The sequence below is a fragment of the Saccostrea cucullata genome, unplaced genomic scaffold (assembly GCF_032062105.1).
Source record: "Saccostrea cucullata isolate Sc308-1 unplaced genomic scaffold, CSIRO_AGI_Scuc_v1 ctg10487, whole genome shotgun sequence".
NCBI classification, from domain to species: Eukaryota; Metazoa; Mollusca; class Bivalvia; order Ostreida; family Ostreidae; genus Saccostrea; species Saccostrea cuccullata.
Window position 1 is genome coordinate 21,797 of NW_026930480.1, and position 17,722 is coordinate 39,518.

The 17,722-nt window shown below is 33.3% G+C and overlaps 2 long non-coding RNA genes across 2 annotated transcripts; both read right to left on the reverse strand.

The window, feature by feature from the left end:
• Nucleotides 1-2,075: 2,075 nt before the first annotated feature.
• On the reverse strand, nucleotides 2,076-6,934 carry LOC134228742 (uncharacterized). Its single transcript, XR_009984061.1, has 2 exons — nucleotides 6,882-6,934; nucleotides 2,076-3,234 (listed from the first exon to the last, which is right to left on the reverse strand). It is a non-coding gene; the product is annotated as an uncharacterized LOC134228742 (long non-coding RNA).
• Nucleotides 6,928-17,429, reverse strand: LOC134228743 (uncharacterized). Its single transcript, XR_009984062.1, has 3 exons — nucleotides 17,295-17,429; nucleotides 11,228-11,413; nucleotides 6,928-6,967 (listed from the first exon to the last, which is right to left on the reverse strand). It is a non-coding gene; the product is annotated as an uncharacterized LOC134228743 (long non-coding RNA).
• Between the last annotated feature and the right edge of the window lie 293 nt (nucleotides 17,430-17,722).

Consider the following 17,722-nt stretch of genomic DNA (forward strand, 5'->3'; position numbering starts at 1 on the left):
CTTGCCCTTTTGGGCTCGATAAGCCCTTTACTCCTCTAAATTCTGAGTCATTGCCTTGACCTTAAAAAAAAATACAATGATGGTATAATGTAATATTATCAATATACGAGGGATATTCGGAAATTATTGAGACATTTACATTTACTCCATAAAGGACAGAACTTTTTCTACGGACATATTCAATGGGGTTATTATTTGTCTTTATTTATGCATAGAAAAAAGTAAACCCCCCCCCCCCCAATTCCGGAGAAAAAATTTCAAAACTAGTTCAGGAAGTTCTTAATATAGTTTTAGTCCATCCTCGCAAGCCACTGGTCCTGAGTGAAAACATTGCGTTTTGCGCAGTTTGGGGGGGGGGGGGGGGGGATTTCTCCACTTTTAAGCATTGATCAATCAACTACCATTCACTCACTAATTCTAGACACATTCTTTCAACAATCTGTTTATATTATCCACCTCTCAACTCTTTATAGTCAGGGACGTAGCAACAGTGGGGGCCAGGAGGAGGCCTAGCCCCCCCCCCCCCCCCACTTTTTTCCCCAACATTACCTTTACTATTGAGAATGTCCACTGTAAAGTTGGTTTCCCCCCCCCCCCAATTCTTACCACCGTATAGTGATATGAAGGAAATGTAGTATTGTATGTATTGTATGCGAAAAAATTGGAAGTAAAAGGAAGTTGGCCTTGGAAAAAGTTGGGAATTTTTTTTTATGCTTGTCAACTTTTACAGGTAAGTAAAAAAAAATTCTCTGGTTGCCCCCCCCCCCCCCTTCCACTTTCAAAAACGATGCTACATGCCTGATAGCAGTCTCTACAGGCGATAAACTCGCTTGAAGTGTATTTTCAGCAATTTAACAAACGATTCTAATCAAATCAGTTTACCACTGTAAAGGATTTGGAGGTGGATAAAATATACAGATTGGTTACAGAATGTGTCTAGAATTCGGGAGTGAGAGTTAGTTGATTGAACAATGCTGGAAAAAGGAGAAATTTCCCCCAAAGTGCGCAAAAAAATCTTCAGCCGTAAATGGTACCTTTTTTTTTTGCATTACGGGATCTGTAGCTTTATGGACAAGACTAATATTTAAAACCACAACGCTACAGTTCTGCAGCTAGGAATTAGGTCACACCAATAAAATTTATTGTTCGTCGGACCCGCGCGCTCTTATTTAAACAAAACTATACAAATAATATAAATTTGAAATTCCCGCACCATTGGAATTCTTTGCTGTTTTCTGTTATATTTCCGCTCTATTTATCGTACTTTTAATCTACTTACTCTGCAAATCAGAAAAAATATAATTGTCCGCTCAATTTTTTTCACGCCCCGCCTTAAAATTTTGCCTTCAAAAAAGTAATAATATTATTATTTAACCGCTACCCCGCTCGTACTTTTTTCATCAAATGTCCGACGGACAGTGTGGCCTTATTCACATGTATTGACTTTTACTTCCTTTCCTTTTTTTCTCAAATTTCTTCTATATAATCTACTCATTCTAGTATATGAATGTATTGAGATGTACGACAATTACAATGGAAGTTAATCCTTTCATTTTCAAAACAAGATGGAATGGAATGCAACCCCCATTCGAATTAAATTCATGTCTATTAAGGACATACACAACGTACCTTACCTACTGATAATTTTCCAAGATATTCTAAATTTAAACTTATAATATCATTAAATGTTCTTGGACAAAAAATCAGCATGCGTTTCCAGGGGTTTTGAAAAGATATCGAATTTTGAAAATTTTTGCATTATTTAAATAAAAATGTACAAAAATTATAAAACATGAATTCCAGATTTTTTTCCATCAAAAATTGTTTAAGAAGAGGTGTACAAATCCATATATAGACATTAAAAATATTGCACACAGGCCCTTCATTTAGTGGAACTCTTCAACTCCAAGGCAGAATCCAAAAAAGTTAAAACTACGTTGCGTATGACCTTAACATGAAAGTCAAGAAATTTTACTGAAATTCTAAAGGACATTATGTACTCCTTTAATTAATATACTATTATATGAACCTTTCTCCTTCCACAGAAGCCAATTTGGATATAAAAGCATAAAGTGTACACTTAAACTTGTTTTATTTTCTTCCTTGCATGGTCATTTCAACATAAAAGTATTTGTACATACATTTTAAAAATTTGTATTATGACAAGGGATAATTTTCACTGAGTGATTAACAAATTCTTCAAAATTCTAAACAAAATATGATAAATCTTCTACAATTGTTTCTATTAAAGAGCTTAACATTAATGGACTGAAGAAAATAATGCATTCCTTTTGAAAATAAAATAACCTAACAAAACCTGCTTCAGCTGTGTATTGTATATGAATATCCATCCACTGATCTCCAAGTAGACATGATTGAAGAATTGTGGTTCTATGAACTATCATTTGGCAAAGAAAAATTCTGTACATTTTAGTTTTAAAATTTGGTCATTTTTTGTATAATTTTATAAGGAGCTCTCCTTCTAAAGGAGATCAATATAGTCTAAAAATGGCCACAACCACCAGCCATATATAAATTTCCTTCTTATGAATTCTGGCATGTGGTAATTTGAAGAAAAAAATGAATTGAATCTAAATGATCTAGGCCACACTAATGAAAATTTTTGTTCGTCGGACCCACGCGCTTATTTAAACAAAACCATACAAATAATATTAATTTCAATTTCTCGCACCATAGGAATTCTGTGCTATTTTCTGTTCCATTTCCGCTCTATTTATTGTATTTTATATCTGCTTACTCTGTAAATCAGAAAAAATATAATTGTCCGCTCAAATTTTCACGCTCCGCCTAAAAAATTGCCCAGCAAAGAGTAATAATATTATCATTTAACTGCTTGTACTTTTTTTAAATCAAATGTCCGACGAACAAGAAATTAAATTGGTGTGGCCCTACATAACTTTTTAAGCTTTGTGAAAAATGGTAACACTACATGATTGTATATATAAAAAGAATAAAATTACATGTACATGCATTAATATAAATTATAAGGCAAAATAATCCATCTTTAGATCTATGGTATTGTTGATATAATATTCAGACATAAAGTTCTTTAATTTTCTTTATGACTAATGCCTTCATTTTTTTACTTCCTTAATGTCAAATCAAATCCTTTAATGGTAGTGCTTTGGGTCATGTTGCTGTGAAGATACATCGGAAATATGCAGTTTTCTTCTTCTCCCTGTCGTTTGGAGTTTTAAGGTACCGAGATAATACCTGAAATTAGAAAACATCATTTCTGAGCATTTAAAGCAATGTAATCAAGCAAATTCAAATAATTGTGGTCCCTCGCTTTCGGTGTCTTAGTTTGTAAGGTGCTATTATATATAGCATATTGTGTTAAATATTAATTCCCTATCATATATTGTCAATTCCAAAGCAATATTTTGAATTAAGGTCAAATAAAAAGGTCAAGGATTATAATCATTCCAAGGTCCGAAACATCTCGATCTTGTCTCACAAAAGGGACATCAAAAATGAAAACCAAAATCAAAAGTTACAATGAAAACAAGAGGCCCATGGGCCCACATCGCTCACCTGAGCACATGGGCTAGTTAAAAAAACACAAGTCAGCTCAGTATTGAAGTTTACTTGTTGGGGGGGGGGATGAAATTTTTTAATACTTGAGAACTCGCTTGATTAAAATTATATGTTATACATGTACTGCTGAAAATTCACTTCAAGTGAGTTTTTTAACTGTAGATATAACTAAAAATGGTTGGGAGGTGGATAAAATATACACTATTTTATACAGAATAAGTCCAGAATTAGGAATGGAAAGGTAGTTGATTGACCAATGCTAGAAAATGGAAAAATTTTCCCCAAAAGTGCGCAAACAATGCCCCGTAAATTCCACCTTTTTTGCATTACGGGACCTGTAGCGTTAGAGTCAGACAAATTATAAAACCATAGTGCTACAGATCTGCAGCTAAATTTTGCCATACTTGAAAAGAAGATTTGTCCTACATATTACTTGATCTCCCATTGTGACCCCTCGTTAACCCTCCCTAAACCCAAGAGATCATGTTATGAACAAACTTGAATTAACTCTGAGGATATTTCCATATTAATATCACAATCATAGCTTTGCTGATCTTGAGCAAAGGATTTTAAAAAAAAATTCCTATATATTTCTATATAAAAATTTGATCAGCCAGTGTGGCCCTGCCCTACCCCCGGGTGTCATGATTTGTACAAACTTGAATCTACACCACCTAAGGATGCTTCGACAAGAGTTTTATCTTTCCTGGCCCAGTGGATTTTTTAAGATTTTTCCTATATATTCTATGTAAACCTTTGATCAGCCATTGTGGCACCGCCCTACCCCGGTGAGTCTTGTTTTCATTGTAACATTTGATTTTGGTTTTAATTTTTGATGTCCCTTTTGTGAGACAAGATCGAGATGTTTCGGACCTTGGAATGATTTTAATCCTTGACCTTTTTATTTGACCGGGGCTCACCTGAGCACATTGTCTAGGAAAAAGCACAGATCAGGTCAAAACTGAAAAAAATTGAAGGGGGGGGGGGGGGGTCGCTTGGTTATGATTTGAACAAACTAAAATATACATTAAGGGGGTTGATTCCATATAAATATCACTAATCATGGCTTTGAAGTACTTGAGAAGAAGATTTAAAAAGATTTTCATATATATTCTTATGAAAGAGTTTCATCGGCCATTGTGGCCCCATCCTACCCCTGGGGGTCATGATTTGAACAAACTTGAATCTACACTACCTGAAGATGATTACACATGAGTTTCATCTTTCCTGGCCCTGTGTTTCTTGAGAAGAAGATTTTTAAAGATTTTTCCTATATACTCCAATGTAAAACTTTGATTGGCCATTGTGGCCCCACCCTACCCCTGGGGGTCATGATTTGAACAAATTTGAATCCACACTACCTGAATATGATTCCGGGTGAGTTTCATCTTTCTTGGCCCAGTGGTTCTTGAGAAAAAGATTTTTAAAGATTTTTCTTATATACTCCTAGGAAAACTTTGATCAGCTATTGTGGCCCCATCCTACCCCGGGGGTCATGATTTGAACAAACTTGAATCTACACTACCTGAAGATGATTACACATGAGTTTCATCTTTCCTGGCCCAGTAGTTCTTGAGAAGAAGATTTTTAAAGATTTTTCCTATATACTCCTATGTAAAACTTTGATCGGCCATTGTGGTCTCACCCTACCCCTGGGGGGTCATGATTTGAACAAGCTTGAATCTACACTACCAGGGTCTGACAAATCCCATTGCCCGACGCCCGGGGCTAGTGAATTTTTAAGGGGGGAGGCAAGTGAATTTTTTTAATAGGTACATGCCCGTGGGCAAGTGACTTTAAAAAAAATCAATAAATATTTTTAAAAATGTTATAGGACAGGAGTCTGAAGTTCTTATCGTCAAAAAAAAAAAAATCCGGAAAGAAATTTTCCTACCTTCAACTAAAATACACCATGATGGCAATATGTTTTGGGGGGACACACTTAAACTAATAGATCTGGGCTTGGCCTAAAAAATCTCGCAACAAATTCAGTATTCGGAGCGTTTTACTATTTATTCAAGTTAAGAAATCCAATCTGCTTGACGACTACAGGCCGTTTCTGGCCCTTTTTCCACTTTAACAGCTCATCCTGGACTCCATGCCACTAAACTGGAAGTAAATCTCGCAGTGTATATTTGACGTCTATGAACATGATCATGATGATGAAAGCTTGTTCAAATGAAATAAAATAAATAATTATTCAACATATTTTGATTCAGTTATTTTAAACATATTTAAGAAAACTTTAAAAGTTATCAATTCTTTTTCTTACTTGTAAGACGATATGTACCAGGGACAGATAATTCTATTTTTACACGGTGCCAAATTTAAATCATTGAAAAGCCAAGTCAACAAAGAGCCAAACAGCTTGTCTTACCGACCTGATGAGGCATTATTTTGTTTTAAAAATATATTTTTTTTTAATTGATCACATATGGAAACATAATATTGTACATGAAGATTTACATACAATTTTTTTCTTTTCTTCAATTACGTAAAATATTCACTGCGGTGTTCACTTCCAGTTTAGTGGCATGGAGTCCACTCCATACTCCACTAATCAACCTCTTTCAAATGACACCAAGGTCAATGACTTTGTGACCTTGACTGTGACCTTAATGCTAAAAATAGCTTTTTCCAAACTTTGTTGCCATCGGGCGCATAGTGTTTCACAAACACATCTTTTTTTTTTATGGTCTACTTACCCAAAAGTTTAAGTTATAATTAAGGGAAGAAGTGATAATTTTTATACTAGTACTGTGTTTTCCTACCTTCAACTAAAATACACCATGATGGCAATATGTTTTGGGGGGACACACTTAAACTAATAGATCTGGGCTTGGCCTAAAAAATTCAACATTTCTGTCCGTTTCTGGCCCTTTTTCCACTTTAACAGCTCATCCTGGATCCATGCCACTGCTTAAACTGGAAGTAAATCTCGCAGTGTATATTTGACGTCTAAACATGATCATGATGATACTTGTTCTGAAATAAAATAAATAATTATTATATTGATAAAGAAATAAGAAAACTTTAAAAGTAAGATATGTGCTGCAAATCACATATTCCATATCTTTTTTTTTAATTATCAAATATGATTTACATGCAATTTTTTTCTTTTCTTCACTGCGGTGTTCACTTCCAGTTTAGTGGCATGGAGTCCACTCCATACTCCACTAATCAACCTCTTTCAAATGACACCAAGGTCAATGACTTTGTGACCTCCACTGTGACCTTAATGCTAAAAATAGCTCCACAACTTTGTTGCCGCCGGGCGCATAGTGTTTCACAAACACATCTTGTTTTTTTTATGGTCTACTTACCCTCTATACTAGTACTGTGTGTACATCTGTCCTCCACATTCAGCTTTACAGGATCTTGGCTAGAAGTTGACAAAAATTCAGGATACCTGTAATTTAAAGAAATATCAGTAAGAATGTGCTGCAAATCACATATTTTAATATCAAATATGACACTATACCGGGGCAAAAAAAATATACATGACTGTCATCATTTTTGTCACCTGACCTATCCTCCATTTTACTCTCCGAACCTCATAGAATGCATTTTTTTTTTTCACGTTTTCATTTTTTTTGCAATTTTCCCGAAATGTTTAAATCGGCCAACAATATTAAATGTTTTTTACAGATGAGTTTCAGAAGCGTTTTAATACAAAACTTGGGCAGACCTGTCAAAAAAATTATTGAACATACCAATGAGAAGTATGAAAGCCCTAACACCAACTGTGCAAAAGTTATAAGTTATAACTAAGGTTGAAGAGTGATATATTTTTGTAAAAGTGGTCAAACTTCAAGGTCAAGAGGTCAAATTTGGTGGTGGTGGTACCCAAAGAAAGGTCTTGTCACAAGAAATACAAGTGTACAGCAGTGAAATATGAAAGCCATAGCCCCACTCACTCCAAAGTTATGAGCAAGGTTAAAGTTTTTGAGGACAAACAGCCAGATGGACTACAGGGCAAAATCTATTTACCAATACGTCTTATTTCAACTATGGAAGAGTTTAAGATTTTAGTGCGCTCCTCTGTAAAAAAGTTGCAGAGTGTACAAATCTTTCAGGATTTCTGGGACAAACGTAACATAAACATGTAAACAATATGTTGGATGTCGATGAACAAATCCTAACAAAAATCAAATGAATCATTTTATTGTTGTGGACTTTATACATGTTATATGCATGAAGAGTAGAAAGGACAAAAATATCAATTTTTATCTATTGTTTATCATATGTATTTAATTATCATCTAAATATAATTCACATGCTTTGGAAATGTATTTTATTATTGGATGATAAATGAGATGGGAGTCCGAGAACATAACAAGGGATAAGCCTATAGCGCAACAAACATGAAGGTGAAAAAATTAAATCTCAATATGTTATGTCGCGACTACCAATGAGTACCTCGCAGTTATCTAACTTACCTCCGCTCTTTTGCGAGGGAGTCAAGAAAAGTCTAAATTTCTGGGGGCAAATGACATTGTTTACATTAGTGACAATCGAATGATTCGAACAATTTAATGCCAAAATCACGATGTTTTGCCAGATATTGAATTCCAAATAGTAGATTGTCAAATAAGGAAAGTTAAGAATATTTTATATACTGAAAAATGTGACGATTTTCAATGAAAATTTAACTATAAGAGTCCGCTTAATTAAACATATCTTTAAAAATGTGACAATTTAGGATTGGCTCCTCTCAAAAATGTATAAGGCTGGTTCAGCGATTGTCTAGCGAGGTATTCCACCAGGATTTTTTACTTATCTGTCCTTATAAATGCTACAATGATCGATCTTGCATTAATTGTATTGAATAGCACATTGCTCCCACCCAACAGATGATTCCTACCTCCTTCATGAAAGAGTTCAGCTAAGTTAAGTAATCGCGATATCAAGTATTGTATCAAAATTTTCCGAAATATTTCATCTAAAATTAAAGTATACTTTATGTAAATCTGTCAAATCTCTACAACTTATACATATCTCATGAAGATTGAAGTTTTTGGCCTGTAAAATATAATACACACGCGAAAAAGGGCAAATTGAGTCATTTTTTCACACTTTTAGTGTTGTAAAATTGGACAAATTTACTATTATCAAATTGAATCGGAAGAACACAATCACTTATATAATTATATAATTGATAATTTTAAATGTTATAAAAGGTTAGATTTATTCATCCTTAGAAGTATTTTAAAAAGACAATGCACCAGGATATGGATATAATAATTATAACCTCTTCACCATGCACGTTCTCATTTTGTTTACTGCTGATTAGAGTGATGTCCCTTTGGTGAATATAAAAGTTAAACCTGCTCGGCTTGAGAAATACGGCTTGAAAAATATAGTGATCTATCGATGATAATATTTACAATCGATTGTCGCCAATCTGGGCCTTTAAACGACGATTTTTCGATAGTCAGCGACTATCATAACAACACTACACACTTTTTAAAACAATGTTTTGAAATGTATGAGTGGGTCTTCACTCCACTTTTTTTTTCAAGTTTATCCTCAAAGTTTGCATACAAAATGAAATATACTATTTTGATTTCCAAAATTATGGAGTAAAAACCCAATAAACCTTTTAAAAAATTATAATTTTATGATATAACTTTTGTATCTTTTCGAGAAAAACTTGAAGTCCACTGAGTCAATGGTCATATCACAAACATGATTTAAATGCCAATCCTCATCAGGACTTGTGTAGCATAGTGGTTAGCTTGCTAGTCTCAGTAGAGAATGCTACTCAGGATTTTTATTGCTAGGGTTCAATCTAATGGATACATGTACCACATTTTTATATCTGTGATAGTCAGTTGGTGAAAAAACTGCAACAAAAATTGCGTACAGATCTCGAGACACGTGGATATATAGGAAGTTGACATCGAATTTGCATAAAAATGAATCTCACTACCAGTATATAATATGCCTCGACAAAGAGTGTTAAAAAATTTCAAACTTCTTGCTACCATAGTAGTTGCTGAAAAAAAAAAACATAAAAATTTACACGCACAGATAAACAGGAAGTTGATGTGAGATTTCCTAAAAAAATAATGCCACCATTATCCCTCAATATGTAATGCCTATAGAAAGATAGACAGACATGCTAATTCCAATTTACTCCCCAAATTTGATTGAGAATGGGTTAAAATAATTGTATGTTGTTATTGAATATTCCTCACAGTTGACTTGTAGGTAATACTTATCATTGCTGACTTGTGGGGAATATTTCTCACTGTTAACTTGTAATACTTTTCATTGCTGAAAATTTCTCACTTGACTTGTGGGGAATATTTCTCACTGCTGACTTGTGGGGAATATTTCTCACTGTTAACTTGTAATACTTTTCATTGCTGACTTGTGGGGAATATTTATCACTGCTGACTTGTGGGGAATATTTATCACCGTTAACTTGTAATACTTTTCATTGGTGACTTGTGGGGAATATTTATCACTGCTGACTTGTGGGGAATATTTCTCACGTAGGTTATATTTATCATTGCTGACTTGTGGGGAATATTTCTCACAGTTAACAATTTTAGGTAATATTTATCACTGCTGACTTGTGGGGAATATTTCTCACTGTTCACTTGTGAGGAATACACATGTATTGACCATTGCTTTACCCTTAAAAATTTGTTTCCATATAAATGTTGCCTTTGAACCCAACCAATAAATGTACACTTCAGTGTATATTGCTGACTTGTGGGAAACATTTATCACTTATTGGGAAATGCATTATTTTATTATACATGAACATTACAGATAAAAATTATTTTTCAACAAATAAAATAACTATCAAATCTTAGTGAAAAAAAAATCAATCATCAATATTAATAATTGTATTGAAACTACATGTATTACTAATCTAATGTTTACAAGTCTTTTAAATCAAAGCACATTAATTTTAAAAACATTTGTTTTCCTTCACTAGATTTAAAACAAATTGCAAATTTTAATTTTCTCAGGTAAAAAAAAATGTTTTCAATTCAAAAATAATAAGTATGTTGAAAAGGATAAAAAGTCATAAAATCAGGAGACAGTATATATAAGTACTAATTTAATCATTGATGGATTTAATTGGCCAATGACTAATTATTATTAACCAAATTTTGATTATATTTTGTAAAATTTTCTGATTATTGTTACACAGTTAGCATGGTTAGCACACATGTATATTTTCTGACAACTTCTCAGCATGTTCATGAGGCTTTTAACCTACTTTGAAATCATGAACAAGGACCAAATTTTTTTTTTTTATTTTAGATATACCGGTTTATATACTTCTATGTACATGTATTAGGCTTCATAACATACATGATATCAGCATGCTTTTTTTTTTATTATTTCTGTTTTTAGAGCAACGGAAGTACTGTAAACCAACTTTTATTTGAGTGCAAGAAATATTTGCCAGTTTCATGACCTACATTTACTAGTGAATAGTAAATTATTAATTGCCCTGAACTATTAATTTTGCTTTATATTTGTAGAGAATGTTTCCTTTCATTAGTCACGGAAATTAATCAACACAGATTAGATATGCAAATAAAAGATGACACAAATAGGGTACATGTGTACTACCTGGTAGTTGGTTTACAGTACTGCTCACATATAGAGTTCAAAATGAGATTTTACAGCTATCTTGACTTACCAATACTAAATCCTTCTGTTTCCATACACAAATCCAGACAAAATGCTTTCAGTTATAATACTCCTAGTTCTTTACATCCTTCATGTCCATGCAAGCGTGTCTGTTGACTTTGACTCCAAGTCTCAGTCTCCAACATTTTCAAGAATAAAGTTGTATAATTTGCTCTTGTGGTGAAAACCCGAAAACCTGCAATGATAATTTTGCTTTCAGTTCAAAGATTTCATTGTATATTTTTTTTAAAGTGTTCATATTTTTACCTATAATTACAAGACAGGTATATCTCCACATCACTCAATAGTAATTTTTGACCCCATGCGGCATGCCAAAATTAAGACTTAATGTATGCCCTTTCCTGAACCATATTGTTAACAGTGGGTAGGTAGGTATGAAAAATATTTTACTTTTTTCCTTCTTGTGACATGGCCCAGAGAGCTTTCCCTTTTAAATCAACCGTACAATAACTGCGAAACAGAACACTTTCTCGTGGATGTTTGATGAGCAGAAACTGTTTTATATGCAAAAAATCAACGATACAGTACAACTTATTTTTAGGAATGACAGAAAACTGAATCAATACCTTAAATGATAGTCATTGAAATTGCATGATAGTGCTGTTAGTATTTATTTAAATTTAATTAAAATGAGAATAGAAATTTACAGCGTAAAGTTACCAGAGGCAGATTAAAAATTTTTAGAAAGGAGGAGTGGGTGCAGAAATCAAATGGTTTTCTTCAAAAAAAAAAAATAAAAGACCAAAATCAGGAAGCATTATCAGACCCAAAACTTTGAGCGCGATCGTTATATGTAAATAAATTTAAAAAGGTATACATTCAGTTAAGCAAATATAAATAATTATGAATAATAGATATTGAATCTTAAAATCTCAACATTACCTTTCAATTTTATAACCAATTTTAAATTTTTAATATGCTCGCTATCATAAAAGCTGATCTAATTGTTATTACTATGTTTCTCCATTTCTCCAATTCGCATCATAATTGAGATTTTTAGTTCCTGTTTCTTATTTATTCCAAATCTAAACCCCAAGGCCAATTTTACATATGATTTTGATCTACATCAGCATCTTATTATTTTGTATATGAATTTATTAGACAATAAGTAGTGTGTTTTCAGCATGTTTAGTTCCCCGCCTAACTCAATAGTATAGGACCACTTTTTTTTGAGGTACTTTGAAAAGTAAACAACAATTAATTCATGAATACTGCTAAGAAATCATTTACATATTGATATATACAATACACCGCACATACATGTGTAGCGCTAATTTATTTTTTATGATTATGATGCTAATTTGAAACACAAATTATATACACATATTACACACGCCTGCTAATCGATCAATTGCACAACCAGCAGTTGTGTATAACAATCAAAAGAGATCGATTTCCGGTTGTGCATTAGATGCGAATAATTCCAGTACACAGGTATTGGACCCGATTCAGGCAATAATTGAAATTTTTTTAAAATATAAAAGGATTCCATGAGCAATTTATTTTTCTTTAATTTTACAATAAAATGCAGTATTTCGATTAGCGACGATTTAAAAGCAAAGGCTGGTAGAGCGAAAACGCTGATTGAAAATTATTCGCCGACTAAAATTCGTTTTAATCTCAAGGCCTGAAAATTCAATGTCCACCATGAATATGCTAGTGTGTATCCACCAAAATTGGCACTTTAGTTCCAAATATTCCGAAAATAACATTGCTGATGCATGCGATCATTGCTTTCAGTTGTGAAAGAGATTATGCATGAGATGAAGGATAAATTTTTTTCAAACTGCATGAATAAAATTAAACATTATATAATTATAAAGTAGTTTTGCAAAATTTAAAAAATAAAATTATAGGATTTTCGTGCAAATAAGTTGAAATTGTGAGAAAAAAAAGATATATAAGATAAGTAAACTGTTGAAGTAGATCTGTTAGGGGATGGGGTTAAAGTTTCAGTTACAATAAATATAATTACATTAAAAAAAATATGTGTGTATTATTTAGATCATAGATTTTGTGTGAATTATCCAATGCATCTTTAATATGGCTATTCCGTATCCAAAAAAAAAAAAAAAAGATAAAATAAAATTTAAAAAACAGCATATATATCGACTTCTTTCAGTACGAAATTGTTTAACTCAAACATACCTTACCTTTATTTGACAGTACTGCAACAAAGTCAACGATACAGAATTTTTCATACTTCATTTCATATATATTTTATAGTAAAAAGTGCTTCTGTGAGAAAATAAGAGGCAGACTCTCGATGATATGTGTTTGCCTTGGGATAAGTATTTCCTGGTGTTTTGAATCTCGGTATCCTGAATTTTGTCATCGAGATGGAAAGGATCAAGATGACAACAGCACATTACAGGTGCTTGTGGACAGGACAACCCCCCCCCCCCCCCTCCGATATTCAACCCCCGAACTCGTTGGACACTTTTTTTCTCACAAATTATATTTATTTTTAGATCATGTATACCATGTAGGGGGTCAAAAACCAAAAATAATCGTAAAATAAAAATACCAATATTAAACATTCCAAATAAAATTGATGCAAAGCATCAAATCGGCCGCAAAGTTTATATTTTCAAAAATTACTAGTACTTTTTAATTTCAAAAGCATCAATGAGTCATCAATGAATCAATAGAAAAATATATGATGAATGATATGAATGTATGAATGAAGATGTAGTATAAAACCACATGCTGAAACCCAGCATGGAATATGATAATAATGGTTTCTGCAAAATAGGCAACTCAAGGCGCGTAGTATGATGGAAAAAATGTAAGAAAAATCTTTGTTGTCACATCTGTAGCACATTCAAAACAATTTTACTACAGTGTTGTTGAAAAACTTTTTATTTACCTTGCAACTTTTACCACTTCATTATTATCCGGAAATTAAAATCATGACGATTTCCTTCCATATCTTGAACACTCCCTGGGTGGGGAGTACCTATTGTACAAACTTTTTGTATATATTAGTAACCATGTATTATTAATTATCCAATTAGAAATGACAAAGAAATTGAAACAACAACAATAAACGCTCAGTTTAAAGCAAGTTTTTAAAATTAAGATCGATTAGTTTACAGAACTATTGAAAAATAACGTTTCATTCCTTATAAAAGAGATCGGCCGCTGCTGCTGAAAAAGTCTAAATGTGCTTGCAAATATGACTGAATATCATTCGCGGATCTAGAAGGTGGTTCCTGGGGTTGGACTCCCCCCTTAATTTTTGCAGAGAGAGAGAGAGAGAGAGAGTTATATAACATGGATATATTTTATTACGTCAATAAGTATTTGAATTAAAATCGAATAAAATAAATACACTGTACATGTTGACATCTCTGTCCTTTCTTTTAAAAAAAATTGGGCCTAAATAAATACAGTACATGTGTGTTTCTCTCGCTATAAATAGAGTTCCCTCGTTTATATGCTCCTCCGAGTACCGTCGCAATCCCAGCCCTGGGTGGACAACCAACACGTCCTATGCAAGGTTTCACTTTGCAACCAGAGGAAGATCCCAGCGAATTATAGCTACATGTATATCTACTGCTTGCTTGTTTGTGTTTTTGTTTTATTTGTTTGTTTGTTTGTTTGTTTTTTGGCTTGTCAAATTCCCACTAACTTTGAATAGTGTTGAAATCAGTGTTTGAAGTGCCTATATGCATAGTGTTGGACACCTGGACACCCCCCTTTTTTTTTTAAATTGCTGGATCTGCCACCGCAACGTCTTCTTATTATAGCCAATATTTAAAATTTTATAATTACCAAAAATAAAATAGTATAAGAGGTGAATTATGGAGATTGTTTAATACTTTCGTAACATTTTATCTTTCATCTCATGCATAACCCGAGATCTCTTTCACAACTGAATGATCGCATGCATCAGCAATGTTATTTTCTACGAATATTTGTCAAATTATACACATATCGAAGTCCCAATTTTGGTGGATAGGATGCACTTGTTGCATACTCATGGTGGACATTGAATTTTCAAGGTTAGTTGAGATTAAAACGAATTTTAGTCGGAAATGATGACTTTCAATCAGCGTTTTCGCTCTACCAGCCTTTGCTTCAAAACAAAAATCGTCGCTAATCGACAATCACTGCATTTTATGAGAGTGTAAAATTAAAGAAAAATAAATTGCTCATGGAATCACATTCTTATATTTTAATAAAAATATCAATTATTGCCTGAATGGGTCCATTTACTACCTGTGTACTGGAATTATTCGCATCTAATGCACAACCGGAAATCGATCTCTTTTGATTGTTATACACAACTGCTGGTTGTGCAATTGATCGATTAGCAGGCGTGTTACAGTATTCGGAATTCCAGTTTACAATTAGAAATGAAATCCCAATCTTGATCACTTCCATGTTTGAGAAATGCATATCTTACACATATTAATCAGAAATATTTTGACAGCAGATCTGTGGACGTGCCTGCCAATAAAAGTTAAAATAAAATAAAAATGTTTTTCCTACCTACCTACCCTATCTTTTCTAAGATTATGGAAACACTATCTATTTATTGGCCTTAGCAAAATAAAAAAAAATACTTATGATACATCAATAATGATGGTCTAAAATCATGAATATATTTTCAGTAGGGCAATCAGGATGAATGTAGAACAGGGTGCAGGCACAGGTACTTGGGTCGTGGTTTATAAATATTTATAATGTACCTTATTGATATGTAAAAAAAGTAAAGGTATGCAGGCTCCGTAATGGCGTCTGCTCAACTCGCTTGTTTACATGGCCTGTTCTCTTTAAAAACGCTGCACCTACCGATATTTCTGCACCGGACGCCTAGAACATTGATTACTAATTGTAAATATCCTCACAGTGCAAATAATTCCTAAAAGGTGATTTTTAAACAATTTTTCAAAAGTGGCAGCGTGCAAATACTAAAACCCGAATCAAAACCAAATTGCCATTCAAAGACTAAAATTCTAGAGGCATTCCGATAAATTTAAATATAACTTGAAATTTCCAGAACTATTTATAATTTTCTCGGAATGCTTCTAGTATTTTGGAGTGTTTGAATGGCCGGAATTCGTGGTTTTGATTCGGGTTTTAGTATTTCTTAGTTCCGGGCACGTTAACGAAAATGAAAAATTGTTTAAAAATCACCTTTTAGGGATTATTTGCAAGATGTGAGGATTTTTACAATAAGTAATCAGTGTTCTGAGATGTCCGGTGCAGAAATATTGGTAGGTGCAGCGTTTTTTAAAGAGAACATGTTTGAGCAGACGCCATTACGGAGCCTGCATACCTTTACTTTTTTTACATATCAATAAGGTACATTATAAATATTTATAAACCACGACCCAAGTACCTGTGGGTGCAGGTGAAAGATAATGAAGGCAAATGGACACTATGCAAACCAACGCATGCGAAGAAATATATACAAGTAGGAAGAATGACTTGATAAAAAAACGATAACTAAATCAAAGCTTTTTTTGGAAGAATTAAACATGTTAAATAATCTAACCAAGCTAAGAAATTTTAGCTACGTAAATCTATAAATGTACTGATTTCAATGGACCTTTTGAAAAGGTGGAGTTCTCTGTGATACATTTCTGACACTGAGTCAGTGTGTGACTGACATCGTTTATAAATACACGTACAGTTTAAGTCAGATTAACTTTTACAATTAATTCGCCCACACAGGCCTCACTAAACAGCTAAAGACCAGACAGTGGCACCGTCTAGCATAATTTGTATGGGCATGAGGAGGATAGTCGCGTTTCACAAAAAATGGGGACAAGCCTTAAACGCTTACCATATCCCGGGGGTGCTGAATTCATATAAATCCGTAGTTTGTTCTTACGGGATAGCCATTAGGCTTATAAACATGATACAATTAAAAAAAAAATAACCGAGGTCTAGGTCGGGTCAAACTTTCCCAAAGTTTTACGTGCATTCATTATTAAATGTTACTTTACGAACGTCTGTAAGAAATAACTGCATGCATGATTTACGTAGTTAAATTAAGTTTTCAGCCTATAATATCTTTAAAATATGATAAAAAATCTACTTACCACATATTCTCGGAGCAGCCATTGCCCGCAATAAATTGGTATCATATGGGGACCAGTTTAAATTCCGCTGCGTTCCGAATGAACATTTCCCAGCATCCTCAAACATTCGTTTTACGGTGCAGTGAGAAAATTACTGCGAGTCAAATTTACGGACTTATGGGGATTTTTTCAAAAATGACCAGAAATCGATTAAATATTATCAGTAGAACACGTGGAATTCAAAAAACCCCATGACCATATTTGTGGGGAACGAGAGAGTTCCCTGAACTTTCCCCATAAGAAAGGTCCTTTGTCAGGTGTGAGTTCCCCACAAGTCGGTGAGCGCGAGTGCTCTCTCTCTCTCTCTTTCATACTTCACATGTACTTGTAACTAGGGATGTCAAAATTGTCAATAATTGATATTCGAATATTCGATAGTAGTAGTCGAA